The sequence below is a fragment of the Schistocerca nitens genome, chromosome 2 (assembly GCF_023898315.1).
Source record: "Schistocerca nitens isolate TAMUIC-IGC-003100 chromosome 2, iqSchNite1.1, whole genome shotgun sequence".
In the NCBI taxonomy this organism is placed as follows: Eukaryota; Metazoa; Arthropoda; class Insecta; order Orthoptera; family Acrididae; genus Schistocerca; species Schistocerca nitens.
In genome coordinates, this window is record NC_064615.1 from 1,191,752,144 (window position 1) to 1,191,767,905 (window position 15,762).

At 46.8% G+C, this 15,762-nt stretch overlaps 1 protein-coding gene across 1 annotated transcript in view; it reads left to right on the forward strand.

Moving 5' to 3' along the window:
* Positions 1–15,762, forward strand: part of LOC126237535 (filamin-A) — a 914,413-nt gene that overhangs the window by 576,698 nt on the left and 321,953 nt on the right. The gene's annotated exons all lie outside the window — the stretch shown is intronic.

Genomic DNA, 15,762 nt, shown 5'->3' on the forward strand with positions numbered 1-15,762 from the left:
GATGTGAGTGCATTTCAAGCACGACATACGCTTTCTCAGCTCCTGTCGCCATTTTGTCTCACTGCGCTCTCGAGCGCTCTGGCGGCAGAAACCTGAAGTGCGGCTTCAGCCGAACAAAACTTTATGAGTTTTTCTACGTATCTGTAGTGTGTCGTGACCATGTGTCAATGAATGGAGCTACAGTGAATTTATGAAATTGCTTCAATCATTTGTAATAGCCCTGTACAATCTTTGAAGTGAATCAAAGTAGTTTGGTTTCTGAAGTGGCAAAAATACGGAATCAGCAATAGTAGAATTCACAAAAGTTGTACTTGATGCTCTTGATAAAGATGAGTGTGTCACAGGCATATTTTTGGATCTTTGTAAGGCCTTTGATACATTTGACCACAAGATTCTATTAAATAAATTAGAAGCATTAGGAATAAGAGGGGTAGCTAATGGCTGGTTTTAATCATACCTAACAGATAGGGTAGAAAGAGTAGAGATTACACATATTTCAAATGAAATTGATGAGAAATACATAAAATTGAGGGAAACACGATGAAATATGTAAAATCGAGAAAAAAAACTTGCAAAATTACATAAATTAACTGAGAATACATAAAATTAGAGAAAAAGTAGCACAAAATGTGGGGAATTGAGATGGGTTAGGGGTACACGGGCACTCAACATTGAAAAAAGCTTAAAAATTATGCTCTGGTTACATTCAGTTTTAACCTGAAAACTACGTGGGTTTTCGTAACACATCCTCCAACAAAGGTGACATAAGTCTTACACAGAGGCGCTATATTAAAGCATTCAAAACATACTTATCCCAATTCATAACTGTGTTCTCACACGTGCAGTCGAGTAGGCTATAGATATTGCCAAATTACTCCTGGTTCCCACAAACAATGTTATTCCTCAAGTATTAAGGAGAAGAACCCGTGCGTTTATCACACTTAAGCCATTGTGTAGAGTGGACCGATGTCACGTGTATCACCTTCAATAGTGTGTGTGTGTGTGTGGGGGGGGGGGGGGCTGTACTCGAGATATGTGGCATTAGGATGAAATTGTTATACTATCCTACACTTAAGCAACACTACCTAACAGCAGTCCACCCCCGGTAGCTGAGTGGTCAGCTAGACAGAATGTCAATCCTAAGGGCCCGGGTTCGATTCCCGGCTGGGTCGGAGATTTTCTCCGCTCAGGGACTGGGTGTTGTGTTGTCCTAATCATCATCATTTCATCCCCATCGATGCCCAGGTCGCCGAAGTGGCGTCAACTCGAAAGACCTGCACCAGGCGAACGGTCTACCCGACGGGAGGCCCTAGCCACACGACATTTCATTTTCACCTAACAGCAGACCAGGACTTCTTTGTACAAGAGGAATGCTGCCAGAGCTGTGGTGATGCTACTGTAAACAGCAATAAGACTGTTACATCTCCTTTGGCTACTGATCATGCTGCTTCTTCGTGTGCATTTTCGTGCAGCAGGGTGCGAGTGGTACTCCAATCTATCAGCTGCCGAAAATATTCATGTCTGGTATTTCTCCCTCTATTTCCTAATGAGATATAGCCGCATCCATCAAAACCGATACTATTACTAATTATGAGCAAGACTGATGCGAGAAGTGTGATAGAGGATTCGTATGTTTTTGACTTAAGAAGATGTGCAAAACCCTTTAATTTATCTAATAAAGAGAACAGCAGTCTCCAGTCTTCATTCTAGTTGCTTTAAAAGCAGCTCGAGCAGTGGATATACGCTGACAATGTGGTCCTTTGGCACCATAATAGTGTAGAAGGAAGTAGTTTTATCATTTTAAAGTTTTCGGCCGTAGTGATAGGGGAAGGAATCTTGCGGTGTGGTTGTATGTGTAATGTTGGACAAATATATCCTGCATTAGAGTACTGAGAGCATTGCATTCTGCGCGACTTATACTTCGGAAACCGTATGTCATTAACAATATAGCAATTTTTAGGTGTAGAATCGTGTAACCATAGGAATGTGTGTTTATGCTTTACACTCATTTCTCTCAACTCATTTCTCTTCCTGGTACTGACTCCAGACAGTGGAATAATGCTTCAGAATCGATAACAGCATTGATTTACATGGAATGTTTCAGACACCATCCGTCTCATCTAGAAACCACACGTTTCTGTTATATCACTGCAACACTTTCAAGTCTACTATACACCAATAAGAAGCGCTACCCTCCTCTGGAGAGATACTGTGCTTTTGGATGGATTTTGTGGGTAAGATTGGTGTTCCAGGGAGGATTGGTCAAGGACAATGTGGGAGGGGTGTGCAAATCTCCGACTTTATCTAAGAAATGCGTGTGTACTCTGTGGCGCCCATCCACACAGAGGAAGATGGCCAGTCATCACCGTACATTCAGCACTATGATCGATGCGCTGGAAATATCTAGATAACCTAATTACATTGGTAGAGGACACTGTCTGGTATACTTTGGTGTATATAGTTGAATGGACGTATTGCACAGTCATGTAGCTGCATATGAAATCTAGTACATGGTACTTGCAAAGTAGTGTAGGGGTGATTTAGCGATGATGCAGAAATTGGGAAGCATTCTGCTGTGTCATCAGCTGGCGTTGAAATTACGGAACAACTCGTCAAATTGCTAAAATTGCTCACACCTTCAACTGCGGTGTGTACTACAGTACATCGTCCCATTTCGCGACCGATCGGAGCTTACTTTCTGAACGCCCCTCGTAGATGCTTGATTATAAGAGATGTGTTGACATTAAATAAAAGTGTTCTCCATCACAGAACGAGAGGCATGCCTAGTGTGAGGTCGCCAATGCAGCCGGGCCACAGACTAGGGGGGGGGGGAGGGGGGCGGGAGGGGGGGGGGAGAATGTGTCACTATATTTTACGTGAAAAAGTTTCTCTTGGGGCGGCTGTCCATTTACTTCCTATTGTTTAGTTGTCGATGCATGCTTTTGTGTTTGCGATGGACTGTCGCCTCAAGGCGGTGAGTGACTGTGGCGAGCTTGAGCTGACATAGGGTGGGGTCTGCGGTCACTTTAGATGGAGGGATTCCTGTTTGTCAAGTCGTCGTTGTTCTGACACATACATTTAACATAGTGGAAGAAGCGTCTTATTCTTGTGTTTTTCTGTCTGTGAATGATTTTAGCAGACTGGTGACAGTATATTAATGCCACTTGAAGGATCTATTTGTGGACCACCAGCAGCAATATAGGACAGGACTTTGTGAGTAGAGGGGAGGGGGATAAGAGTCCCTCAAATTGGTTAGTGCGAGACTGCCACTACCTGTGCAGTCTTTACGAGTGCTGATTTTTTCACAACAATTTCAAAGTGTAATTAGAACAGCTTGCACTTTTTCTATCGGTAGTGGTAACGTGTTTTGGCTGCAGTACGATTGTCGAACAGGAACCTGTAGCGAACTGTGACGTCAAACAGCGATGGATACAGTCCTCAGCTGCATGCTTACAGCTAATACAGTTATTAAATTCCCCTTTATCTGGCACTAGCATCTCGTCAATTGAATATATTTCCCACAAAAAAGATAATACCTTACACCCCAGCATTTTGCCCGCCAGCGTGCAGGTAAAGGGTAGAGTTTGAGTGCGTCTGCCACTAGTTTCGAGTGGTATTGTGAAATTTTTTCCATCAGGATAACACCAGTTGTATAGCATCGTCAGTTTTTGAGCTGTATTGCGATTTTAGGTAGTCCTTGTGTAGCGCTGTGTATGTAGTTGTGTAATTAGAACTGATCTGCACGATTAATTACATGATTAGGACCAATGTTTACTCCAGTTTCCAAACAAAAATAAATGACGTACTAACCTAACCTTCCTCTCCTGCATCTGGACAGTTTCCTTGTGTTGGGGAGTGCACTTGGGCTTTCCGTCCAGAAGGACCAGGGTTCGAGCTCCAGAAAAGGCATTACCATTTTTAATTTCCCGCTAATCCCCAGTTGGAGGACGGGGAGGGGGGCGTCAGCAGAGCCCTGGAACAAAGAAATACCCACAAAAATTCGAAATTCCTCCCAAAATTCGAAATTCCCGATAAAATTCGTAATTCTCTCCAATAGCGTATGTAGTGGAGGGGGATGGGTTGGGGAGGGGGAGAGAGCTGGGACCCACATGCAGGATGAGAAAAACGCGGGGCTTTATGTGATGGGGGGTTGGTGGGTGTGGTTGTTCTTGTTGTGGTCTTCAGTCCTGAGACTGGTTTGATGCAGTTGTCTATGCTACTCTATCCTGTGCAAGCTTCTTCATCTCCCAATACGTACTGCAGCCTACATCCTTCTGAATCTGTTTAGTGTATTCATCTGTTGGTCTCCCTCTACGATTTTTACCCTCCACGCTGCCCTCCAATACTAAATTGGTGATCCCTTGATGCCTCAGAACATGTCCTACCAACCGATCCCTTCTTCTTGTCAAGTTGTGCCACAAACTCCTCTTCTCCCCAATCCTATTCAATATGGGTATGGGGGAAGTAATTAATGGATCCACTTAACTAATTTGCATATCAATTTGATATCAAAATTGCACCAGAAAGGCCAGTATCCTATTACTTTAGTAACATTGAAATTAGACAACTCACACAAATACCTGGGTATTACACTTCGTGCCGGCCGAAGTGGCCGTGCGGTTAAAGGCGCTGCATTCTGGAACCGCAAGACCGCTACGGTCGCAGGTTCGAATCCTGCCTCGGGCATGGATGTTTGTGATGTCCTTAGGTTAGTTAGGTTTAACTAGTTCTAAGTTCTAGCAGTTCAGCAGTTGAGTCCCATAGTGCTCAGAGCCATTTGAACCATTACACTTCGTAGGGATACGAAATGGAATTATCACATAGGTTCCATTGTCGGTAAAGCAGGTGGTAGACTTCGTTTTATTAGTGGAATATTGGGGAACTGGAGTAAGTCCACAAAAGAGATTGGTTACAAATCACTCGTGCGAACGGTTCTACAATATCGCTCAAGTGTGTGGAACCCATACCTGATAGGACTACTGTGGGTATTGAACGTGTACAGAGAAGGGCAGAACGAATGGTCACAGGTTTGTTTGATCCGTGGGAGAGTGTCACAGAAATACTGTAGGAACTGAACTGGGAGACTCTTGAAGATAGAACTTAAACTATCCCGAGAAAATCTATGAAGAAAGTTTCAAGAAACGGATATAAATGATTAGTCTAGGAATATACGTCAACTACTTGTCGTTCATAGGGGTCGTGAAGATAAGATTAGAATAATTGCTGCATGCACAGAGGCATTCAATCTATCAGTCTTCCCGCGCTCCACACGTAAATACACCAGGAAGAAACCCTGATAACTGGTACAATGGGACGTACCCTCCGCCACGCACTTCATGGTTTGCAGCGTATAGACGTAGATGTAGAACATTTCTCTAGTAGACGTGAGGCAAGAAAACAGAAACCGCAAATATTGAAAACAAAAGTGAAAGAATATATTAATAGCCTCTCCTGTAATTTATCAGAATATTTGGACTGATGACTGTAAATTGGTTATACTAATATTCGTACAGGTATCACTTTTACCAGTACGCCCTATATAGACCTCCGATGGTGATCTGTGAAAAGTTACGTACAGTAATTATTTGCAGTGTTAGATAGAATCGGTAGTTAAATAGTCAGAAGAAGAATAGTGGCCATTTTCAAACTAACTTTTTTTTCTTCTTATATACATTGAAACCCAGGTGACGCCTTCTTAATTTATGTTCGCCAGTGTATGCCAGATGTTGAATTTCAGACCTGCTCCATATTTGGAAAACTAGGCTACTGCGTTCTGTTCAGTGACGTTGTAGACAGAAAGTTAAATGCTATCCAAAGTTGAAAGGTCACTACTGCGTGGATTTATTTTCAGGGGTTGTGAAAAACTCGGTGCATGGTGTCATCAGTTAGAGAAAATGGAAGATAAAAAAAATCATTTTTCTTTGCCTTCAGACTATTGTCCATTGCAGTATTTTTTTACATTTGTATCATACAACCGTTTCATTCAAGTTGGGAAGTGTGCAAAGTGAAGAAGCAGTGAATTCTGAAAAAGATTCACAGAAAACATGACATACTGTAAATACTTGGTACCGTGACGTGTACGTTGGAAGTCTCACAAGAGTCGCAGAATAAAACTGTAAAAAGTCCAATGTCACGTGTGAAGCCCAGTGTCAAACGTACTACCTCACATCTTCAGTATCTCTCTCTCTCTCTCTCTCTATTCGTTTAGTCGGTTCCGACTCTTCGTGACCCCATGAACCAAATCACGCCACTTTTTCCTGTCTTGCACTTTCTCCCGTAGACCTTCCAGGTTGGAACACATTGCTTCTGTGATGCCATCGATCCATCTCATCCTCAATTCTTCTTCACTTTCTGCCAACAGGATCGTATCATCCGCGTACCTGAGGTTGTTTACATTTATTCCAGCTATTTTAATTCATGTTCCTCCTTCATCTAGCCTCGCATTCCTCATGACATGTTCTGCATACAGATTGAATAAGTACGGTGACAGTATGCAGCCTTGCCGGGCCCCTTTCTGAATCTTTATCCATTTCGTTGTTCCATACGTAGTTCTCACCGTGGCTTCTTGGTCAATGTATAAACTCCGTATCAGATGAATGAGGTGATCTGGTACACCCATGTTTTTCAGTACGTTCCATAATTTGTTGTGATCTTCAGTACAGCAACAACAAAAACTGTATAAATTATTTTTTGCACTGCAATGCTCGAAGGCACGTTTGTCATAAAAATATGCAAGTGTATTATTTCTAAATAGCTCGAACGGCGAGTAAAAGAAAAACGTAAATGCAAAACATCTGAATGCACACAATGAAATCATTAACTGAAGGGCAATAATTGAAAATGCCACAAGCAAATAGTCGGCGCAAAGAGACGTGGATATAAACACTAGCCACGAATGACACATCCAAACAAAAGATCTAATGTTCATTTAACCGTAACGAGAACATCTCGAGAGAAATATTATTCCCGCTGTGCACGACGTGAAGAAAAAGTATCCGGACAACGCTGTGTGTTGCAGATTTGACCAACCAAATGTGACGACAGTATAAAAGGAGGCGGGCAGTAATTGTTTTGGCAACAGAGAAGCAGTGACAGCAGAGTAGGTGGATCGGGGGTCGCCAGTGACCTGGAGACGTCAACTGATCCTTGTCGGATTTCAACTTCGTAACAAATCCATCAGGTATAGTCGGACCTTTTTAAAGCTGCGCATGTCCACCATTGGAGACGTGATTGTGAAGTGTAAATGCGAGGGAACGGCTTCGGCTAAACTGAGACCAGCCGGAGGGGCCGTCGAGCATTGCAGGGTGGCCGCGCAGAATCGCGCGGTATTGGCAGTTCCAAAATGCCACGGGCAGTGACTGTGCACATACAGTTAAGGCCCGTCCACACGCAACGATGTGTCTGCGCAAATGTCTGTGCAGACAGATCGTAGCGTGTGGACAGAATATTTGCACCAACCTGAGACGTGTGCAAACCTGGAAGTTGGAGTTGGAGGTTTGAGCGAAACCTCTCAAATCTGTGGGTTCAAACCACATCTGCGCAGACAAGTTGGAGCGTGTGGACGGGAGATCGCCGCAAATTTGGCGCGAAACAGATGTTTTCTCAGTCTAGTGTCTGTATTTGTGCGCACAGGGCATTAAAATGGCTGATACTCGTCAGTGTTCTCGAGAGTTTGTAAATTCATTGAAATATATAGAAACCACCCATGTTTGTGGAAGATTAAAAGTAAAGAATATAGTGATCGAGACAAAAAGACAGCACCATACAATGCTCTAATGGAAAAATTGCGGGCAGTTGACGCCTCGACAAACAGAGAAACAATAATAAAAAATAAAATTCGTTGCGAACTGTTTACCGAAAAGAGTTATCCAGAGCTCAGAAATCTAGAAGATCTGGTGTAGGAGTAGATCAAGCATACCAGCCAACGTTATGGTATTTTGATCTGCTTGGCTTTCTTAGTGATCAAGAGACGCCAAGACCAAGCAGGAGTATTATCTGTAACTTGACAGACTTAATTTACTTGACTTGCCTTCATGAACTCATCCCTCAGGACAGCGTAAATAGCTTCACATGTGTTGGGTATTATTTCACTCAACGCTTGTTTCGATACTGCAGTTGAAAATCCAAATCCTTGTAGCTCCTTCCTGTTGCTAGGAATCTTAATGTTACCGCCAGCCGTTCATGAGGAGAAATTACCCTTCTCATACAAGTATTTTTTCTCATAACATGAGGGGTTACAAGCTTTGAGAGATAATTATAAGTTTCCACATCCATCCGCAAATAATTTCGCCAGTCGTTAGGTTCGCCCTGCAACTCTCGCAGTAAATTTACGTGAGAAAACTGATTTCGCTTTAGCAGCCACTGTCTACACCATTTTGACCGCTTTCTCTGTTTCCTGCGGTTGGTCTGAATGTTTTTTGCAACACAAGTTGCGAGCACAGACCACAACAGAACTTCCTTCATGTCTATATTTCAAAATAACTGAATTAAATTTTTAACGTTTACGGGGAGCGTAGTCGCCACCGACAGATGGCAAGCGAGTAGTAGATTGGGGTTTGTGTCGTGTGAACACACCACATTTGCAGCGATCTTTTGCATGTACAGACATCTGCGCCGATGTCTGCGCAGACAGATCGTTGCGTGTGGACCGGGCTTTAAAAAGGATGGGGCAGAACGGTCGAGCGCTTCCTCGTAAGGCACACATTTCTGTCGTCAGTGCTAAGCGAGAGGCGAGGTGTTGTAAAGAGCAATGGTAGTGGACAGTGGACGGTCGGAAACGAGTGATTTGGAGCGACGAATCACGCCAAACGCAGTGGCAGTTAGATGGAAGAATTTGCATTTGGCGAATGTCCAGAGGAAGGTGTTTGTCGACAGTGAAGTGCGGGAGAGGTGAAGTTGCGGAACGGGGATGCCTTTCGCGGTTAGGGTACGGTCCCCTCATTCCGGTTACGAAAACGCCGAATGCAGGAGGATATTCGTTAGGAGTATCCTGTAAATATTTCACGACTGACAGCTGCCGACGCGGTTTACGGGCTGTCGTTAACGAGTAGTGACTAAACGATTTATGTAAGCACCGGCTGAAATTAAGTGCAGAGTTAAAAGTAGTGTGCTCGTTGCTGATCTCTGCTAATAATGTGTCGCGTACGAGTACATATTCCTGACTTACAGTACTGACGAAAAGTTCTTCTCGAAAAGGTGACGTCACAGTGTCTCAGTGCTACCATTCGGCTGGAAACCCGACAGCTTTCCACGAACAGAAAACCCAGTACCGTACCAACTTTTCGAAAATTTGACAACTTTTATGTCACAGAGCAGCCCTCGAAGGCTAGAAAAGAAATTACGAGAAAAATTGTGACTCGTGTGGGATTTGATTTGAAAAGGGCCCGGAATAAACGACCCACGGTAGGGGAACGAGAGGATGCAGTCGTATAGAAACGGCGTTCGAATTGTCGTGTTGGTAGACATCACATCGTGGATAAGTGTAGTCAGTGAGGGGGTGCAAGAAGTGGGCGCTGGCGAGTGTCACTGCGGAGGGCCGACGCCGCCCCCGTCCGCTCGTGTACGGCGGACACGTCGCAGCAGCAGCAGCAGCCGCAGCCGCCGAGCGCCGACCGAGGCTTCTTTCGGAACCGTGTGACGCGTGTCGCGGCGACCTACCGTGGCCTACTGTGCTACCACGAGCCGCTCCTTTGCCTGGTGATTGCAGCAAAAGCTGGGGTGGATCGAGTCTGCGAGCAGTTTCTGTACACGTGCTGCCTTCTGACAGCCAGTGGGTTCGCGGACGCGACCCCGGGGCCCGCTGCGACGCCGGCGACAGCCTCGGCCCGCGCGCCGCCGCCCGCCGTGACAGCCGCGCCGCTGCGGCTCGCTGCCGTGCCTCTCCTCAGCCACTGACCCGCGTGGCGCTCCGTTCGGGGTATCCTTTCCCGTGTCGGAAGCGTTTACCACAGTCTCAGCTCGAGGCCCTGCACTTGCACCGGCGTCGCACTCTCCTCATTTTTCGCCACTCGTAAGGAAGCTCGACGTACGTGTGGTCCTCGGCCTTCGCTGTGAGTACTTTCGTGTGGTGGTGGCGCGCGCGAGCGCGACTCTGCGAGAACCTTATCTCTCTCGACACGTCTCTCTACGTGTGTACACACATTTTTGAGTCAGGTTGCCATTTAAATATCTTCCAATTCGCCCAACTCTTTCAACTTCCACTCGTGCAGGTGTCGTGCGACGAACACAGACGCAATTAGAGACACTGGAATGGAAGGCGTTTTCCACGGCAGCTGGTAGAGGCGCGCCGGGGCCGGTGGCCGGTGGGCGGCGGCGCTCTCTCGGCCGTGGCTGGCTGCGGCCGCGCCGCGGTCGCTCCACCCCACTGTGTCTCACGTCGTAATCGCACTCGACGAAGATTGGGCCGTCAAACGATCACGACACTTCACCGTGAAACCGCCTCCATTGAAAACACGGCGTACAGCCGTAACAGAACTGACCTCCCGGACAGAGCGTCGAGCTGTTTATACAAATATGGAAAATTACATAATAAACAAAAGAAATGGCTCTGAGCACTATGGGACTTAACATCTGAGGTCATCAGTCCCCTAGAACTTAGAACTACTGAAACCTAACTAACCTAAGGACATCACACACCACCATGCCCGAGGCAGGATTCGAACCTGCGACCGTAGTGTTCGCGCGGTTCCGGACTGAAGCGCCTAGAACCGAATGGCCACACCGACCGGCACAGAATAAACAAACATTACGAACACGAGGTATTTGGAGAACCTTCCAGAAATGATAAACATTAAATAACAAATGACTGACGGCGGTCGGGTTTGAAGCGGCGACCCGCAAGACGCCGACAGCACACGTCGCTGAGCGTGGCGATACAGCTCCGCTCCTGTGCTAAGATACGTGGTGTGTGATGCGCACAGCATCGTACCTGTTACTGTGGAGTGTAGGCTGCGCAGCACAATTAAAGCCTGACTGTTTGGAAACCTCGTAATTGTCTCCCGTTGCAACGCCGAGTGGAAGGAGGTTAAAATCTGCGTCTGTGTGGACCCGAAAGTGTGGCGGCGCCCCGGCGGCCCACGACGTCTCAGCCTGGCGCTCGGCTGCGCTCCACAGTGCGACGTGAGGACACGTGAGGTGAGGTGTAGCGCGGGCCACAGCTCCACCCTGTGCACAGTTCGACCATTCTATTGACGCCTCTGCGATAGAGGTTAGAACCGCGACACGCTGTGTCGAAATCACGCGATTTCGTTAAGGGTGTCCGACGAAAAATATTTCAGACGCACTGCCGCTGATGATAGGCTGCAGGTGGCATAAAGGCGTCCAGTGAAACCACCACTCTAGGCGCACAGTCCGGAACCGCGAGACTGCTACGGTCGCAGGTTCGAATCCTGCCTCGGGCATGGATGTGTGTGATGTCCTTAGGTTAGTTAGATTTAAGTAGTTCTAAGTTCTAGGGGACTGATGACCACAGATGTTAAGTCCCATAGTGCTCAGAGCCATGAAACCACCGATTCTGACTCATTCTGCGGTCGAAAATGACAGTTGGAAGTGCATTGAGCGTCAGGACGAACTTGTCGAGAACCTGTGACACTAATGACGCCCCAGGGCCGATTCAACTTATAAGGACGCCACGGGCCTTCAAAGGCAGTGAATGTGACCTCATCCTTTTCGAGTGTAGCTCGTCCGCAATTTTTGTTACGATGTACAGAGTGTAACCGATATGGGCCGTCGAAAACGATTCTACGAAATTTCAACGTGATCCGAAGCAACAAAAGGTATTCATGCTTTTTCTGCCCCTCCTCTTTCGTGACCGGTGTATGCGTGGCGAAGGGGAGCAGGAGGCGGGGAGGGCCGTGCGACATTGACACACGCGTCACTGTAGCGCAGAGGTCCGCTACGGGACACGCCAGCCGGGCAGCACACGCGCGCCTTCGTCACTCGTTTTGGAATGTCGCTCTGTACGGTGACAGCTGATCACAGCTCCCAGGCTTCGGCACGACGCGCATCCCTTCCGACACTCCGTGACGATTCCGAGCGGCAGTAGTGTCTGAAACGTCTTCCTCGGCCACCCGTTAGGAAACCGCGCGATTTCGACCCTGCGCATAACGATTCTAATCTCCATCGCAGAGGCGTAAAAACGATGCCCGAAACGTGGGTAAAAGGCAATGTGACGGCCTTCCGGAGGGCGACGTCCCGAGACAACGATTTTAGGCTCTTATGAGCCAAATTTCGAGCATCTGCGACGCAACGGGGCACATAACGGGTTTTTTTTTTGTGCCGCTCGCTGCGTGTCCGAGGTGGAAACCGGCCAGCAGCCAGCCACCCACCATCCACCACCCGCCCCACCGGAACGCTGACCGAGCAGGTTCGCATCTCGTGCTTTGAAGCGCAGCTTTGAGTGCCTGGCGAGCACAGATGGAGCTCTCCGTTGTGTATCCACTTAGCGTTGTTGGGATAGTGAGCGGAGGGATCTCGAGAGTAACCCCCTTCCCTGTACTTGTGCACTGTGATGTTGCGAAGGTGCTATTTAGAGCTCTCTCACTTCATTGTCACACCTTCGGCCTCTCGTAAAAAGGCACGGGCGTGACGTACGTTCCATTGTGTCAGTACAAATGTGAGAGTCTCGTTGCTACTGCACTCATCACAAAGCAGTTATAGAGGGTGTCCAGCGAACGAGTCTTCCATTTCAAAATTAAAGATCTCGAAAACTAAGATCGATAGGCCAACGCAACAAAAAGAACGGTTGCAAGTTATACACAACTGTCGAAATGGTTCGAAACAGATGGCGTCGTGCAACTCGTACAGTATCAGTGTGCATAATTAAACTCGTTCCCTGCTGCCGACGTTTAAAACCGCATCACAATGTTTCGAAACGTGCACCACTAGCAGGAATTTTATCATCGTATCCTGGCGACGGAAATGGACTCGGATGCCGCGCAGACGCCGATTCGAGCTCCTCCGGCGTAGTGGGACGGAGTCTCTCGATGCGCCCCGCAAAAAGCAGTCGACAGGAGTCGCGTCGGCACTATGTGGAGGCGAATTTATTCCTGCACGAGTAAGTTGCCACTAAACCGACACACTGGCTGTATTCCGGAAGTATACGTCGAGGAAGCGAAACACCTGTTCGGTGACGGCGGGTGTGGCCGAGCGGTTCTAGGCGCTTCAGTCTGGAACCGCGCGACCGCTACGGTCGCAGGTTCGAATACTGCCTCGGGCACGGATGTGTGTAATGTCCTTAGGTTAGTTAGGTTTAAGCAGTTCTAAGTTCTAGGGGACTGATGACCTCTGTTGTTATTTAAACCTAACTAACCTAAAGACATCACACACATCCGTGCCCGAGGCAGAATTCGAACCTGCGACCGTTGCGGTCGCGCGGTTCCAGACTGTAGCGCCTAGAACCACTCGTCCACACCGGCCGGCGAACCAGATACAGCCGAGATCAGATCCATCATATCAGTCATTTTGAGAATCTGGTTTGCAAAATCTGCCCTCTGTCGCTTAAGCTGTGTGTCAGTATTTTCTGCATGCCGGAAAGCTTGGAAGTAGTCTCTGCTGATTTTCTTGGGACGAATTTCCTCGGATTTTCCTGAATAATTGAAACAAAAGAATTTTCAGGAGTGACTACAGTTCGTCTGGGGCTAACATTCCCCACTATATCATCAGCCACGCGGCCTGTCCTTTGAAATTTGACGAAGAGATGGCCAAGTGTTTTTGCTTTGGGACCTTTTGGAATTTTAAATCGTGTTTGAAAAGTGCGCCTCGTTGCCGTACGACTGTGCTCTAACCAGTGGTATTCCAGTGCCAGAAAAACGCGTTGTTCAATGGGATACACAAACTTTCGGTACGCTAACCTGCTTTCACGTTTCCAGAAAAACACGCTGTTTAATGTGGTACACAATACCGACCTCTTCCTCGGTACGCTAACCTGCTTTCACGTTTTAACGTCTGAACGGGTCGCTCTCGAGCTGCAGCTCACTCTTCATAGGCATTACATTATGCCACCTGTTGGCAGTTTTTCGAACTATTTCCAAACCTATATGTAAAATTCTTACAGTTTTACACTGTACATATCATTTGTTACACTCATCCACCGATCTTAGTTTTCGAGATGTTGTTGTTGTTTTTGTTGTGGTCTTCAATCCTGAGTCTGGTTTGATGAAGCTTTCCATGCTGCTCTATCCTGTGCAAGCTTCTTCATCTCCCAGTACCTACTGCAACCTACATCCTTCTGAATCTGCTTACTATATTCATCTCTCGCTCTCCCTCTACGATTTTTACCCTCCACGCTGCCCTCCGATGCTAAATTTGTGATCCGTTGATGCCTCAGAACATCCCCTACCAACTGGTCCCTTCTTCTTGTCAAGTTGTGCCACAAACTCCTCTTCTCTCCTATCTTATTCAATAGCTCCTCATTAGATACGTGATCTACCCATCTAATCTTCAGCATTCTTCTGTAGCACCACATTTCGAAAGCTTCTATTCTCCTCTTGTCCAAACTATTTATCGTCCATGTTTCGCTTCCATACATGGCTACACTCCATACAAATACTTTCAGAAATGACTTCCTGACACTTAAATCTATACTCGATGTTAACAAATTTCTCTTCTTCAGAAACGATTTCCTTGCCATTGCCAGTCTACATTTTATATCTTCTCTACTTCGACCACCATCAGTTATTTTGCTCCCCAAATAGCAAAACTCCTTTACTACTTTGAGTGTCTCCTTTCCTAATCTAATTCCCCCAGCATCACCCGACTTAATTCGACTACATTCCATTATCCTCGTTTTGCTTTTGTTGATGTTCATCTTATATCCTCCTTTCAAGACACTGTCCATTCCATTCAACTGCTCTTCCAAGTCCTTTGCTGTCTCTGACAGAATTACAATATCATCGGCGAACCTCAAAGTTTTTATTTCTTCTCCATGGATTTTAATACCTACCCCGAATTTTTCCTTTGTTTCCTTTACTGCTTGCTCAATATACAGATTGAATAACATTGGGGATAGGCTACAACCCTGTCTCACTCCCTTCCCAACCGCTGCTTCCCTTTCCTGTCCCTCGACTCTTATAACTGCCATCTGGTTTCTGTACAAATTGTAAATAGCCTTTCGCTCCCTGTATTTTACCCCTGCCACCTTCAGAATTTGAAAGAGAGTATTCCAGTCACCATTGTCAAAAGCTTTCTCTAAGTTTACAAATGCTAGCAGCGTACGTTTGCCTTTCCTTAATCTTTCTTCTAAGATAAGACGTAAGGTCAGTATTGCCTCACGTGTTTTCGAGATACTTGACTTCAAAATTAGCGACACCCCTATGTATTGTGTTACGAAGGCGTCGGTAGTTAACCTCGACACAGACGCACGCAGAAGGTAGTTCAGCGATTGAGCGAGGAGCCGCACGGGGAGCGCCCAGTGCCCCGCGCAGTCCCCTTCCGGCGTGTCTTTTGTCGCGGCTCCTCCGCGCCAGGGGCAGTGTGTCACTGGGCAGCGGCGCGCCCCTGCCTGCACTTACAGGTATCTGCCCCAACCCGGAAAGCTCTCCCAGTCAGGCTGTCGTTTCCGTTACTTATCGCGCCAAACTGGTTCCGGACGATGAGAGAAAGTCTTTGTCCCCAGCGGCTCACACGAAATGGAAATAAACGGCAACCCGAAGCGTGTGGCGCCCATCTTACTCTACCTTTACAATTAAGCCCATAATTCCGTCCTATTTTGCAGAGAACTTGGAAATGTTCCTTCGTGAGCCTGAAATTTTAATGTTTCACCGT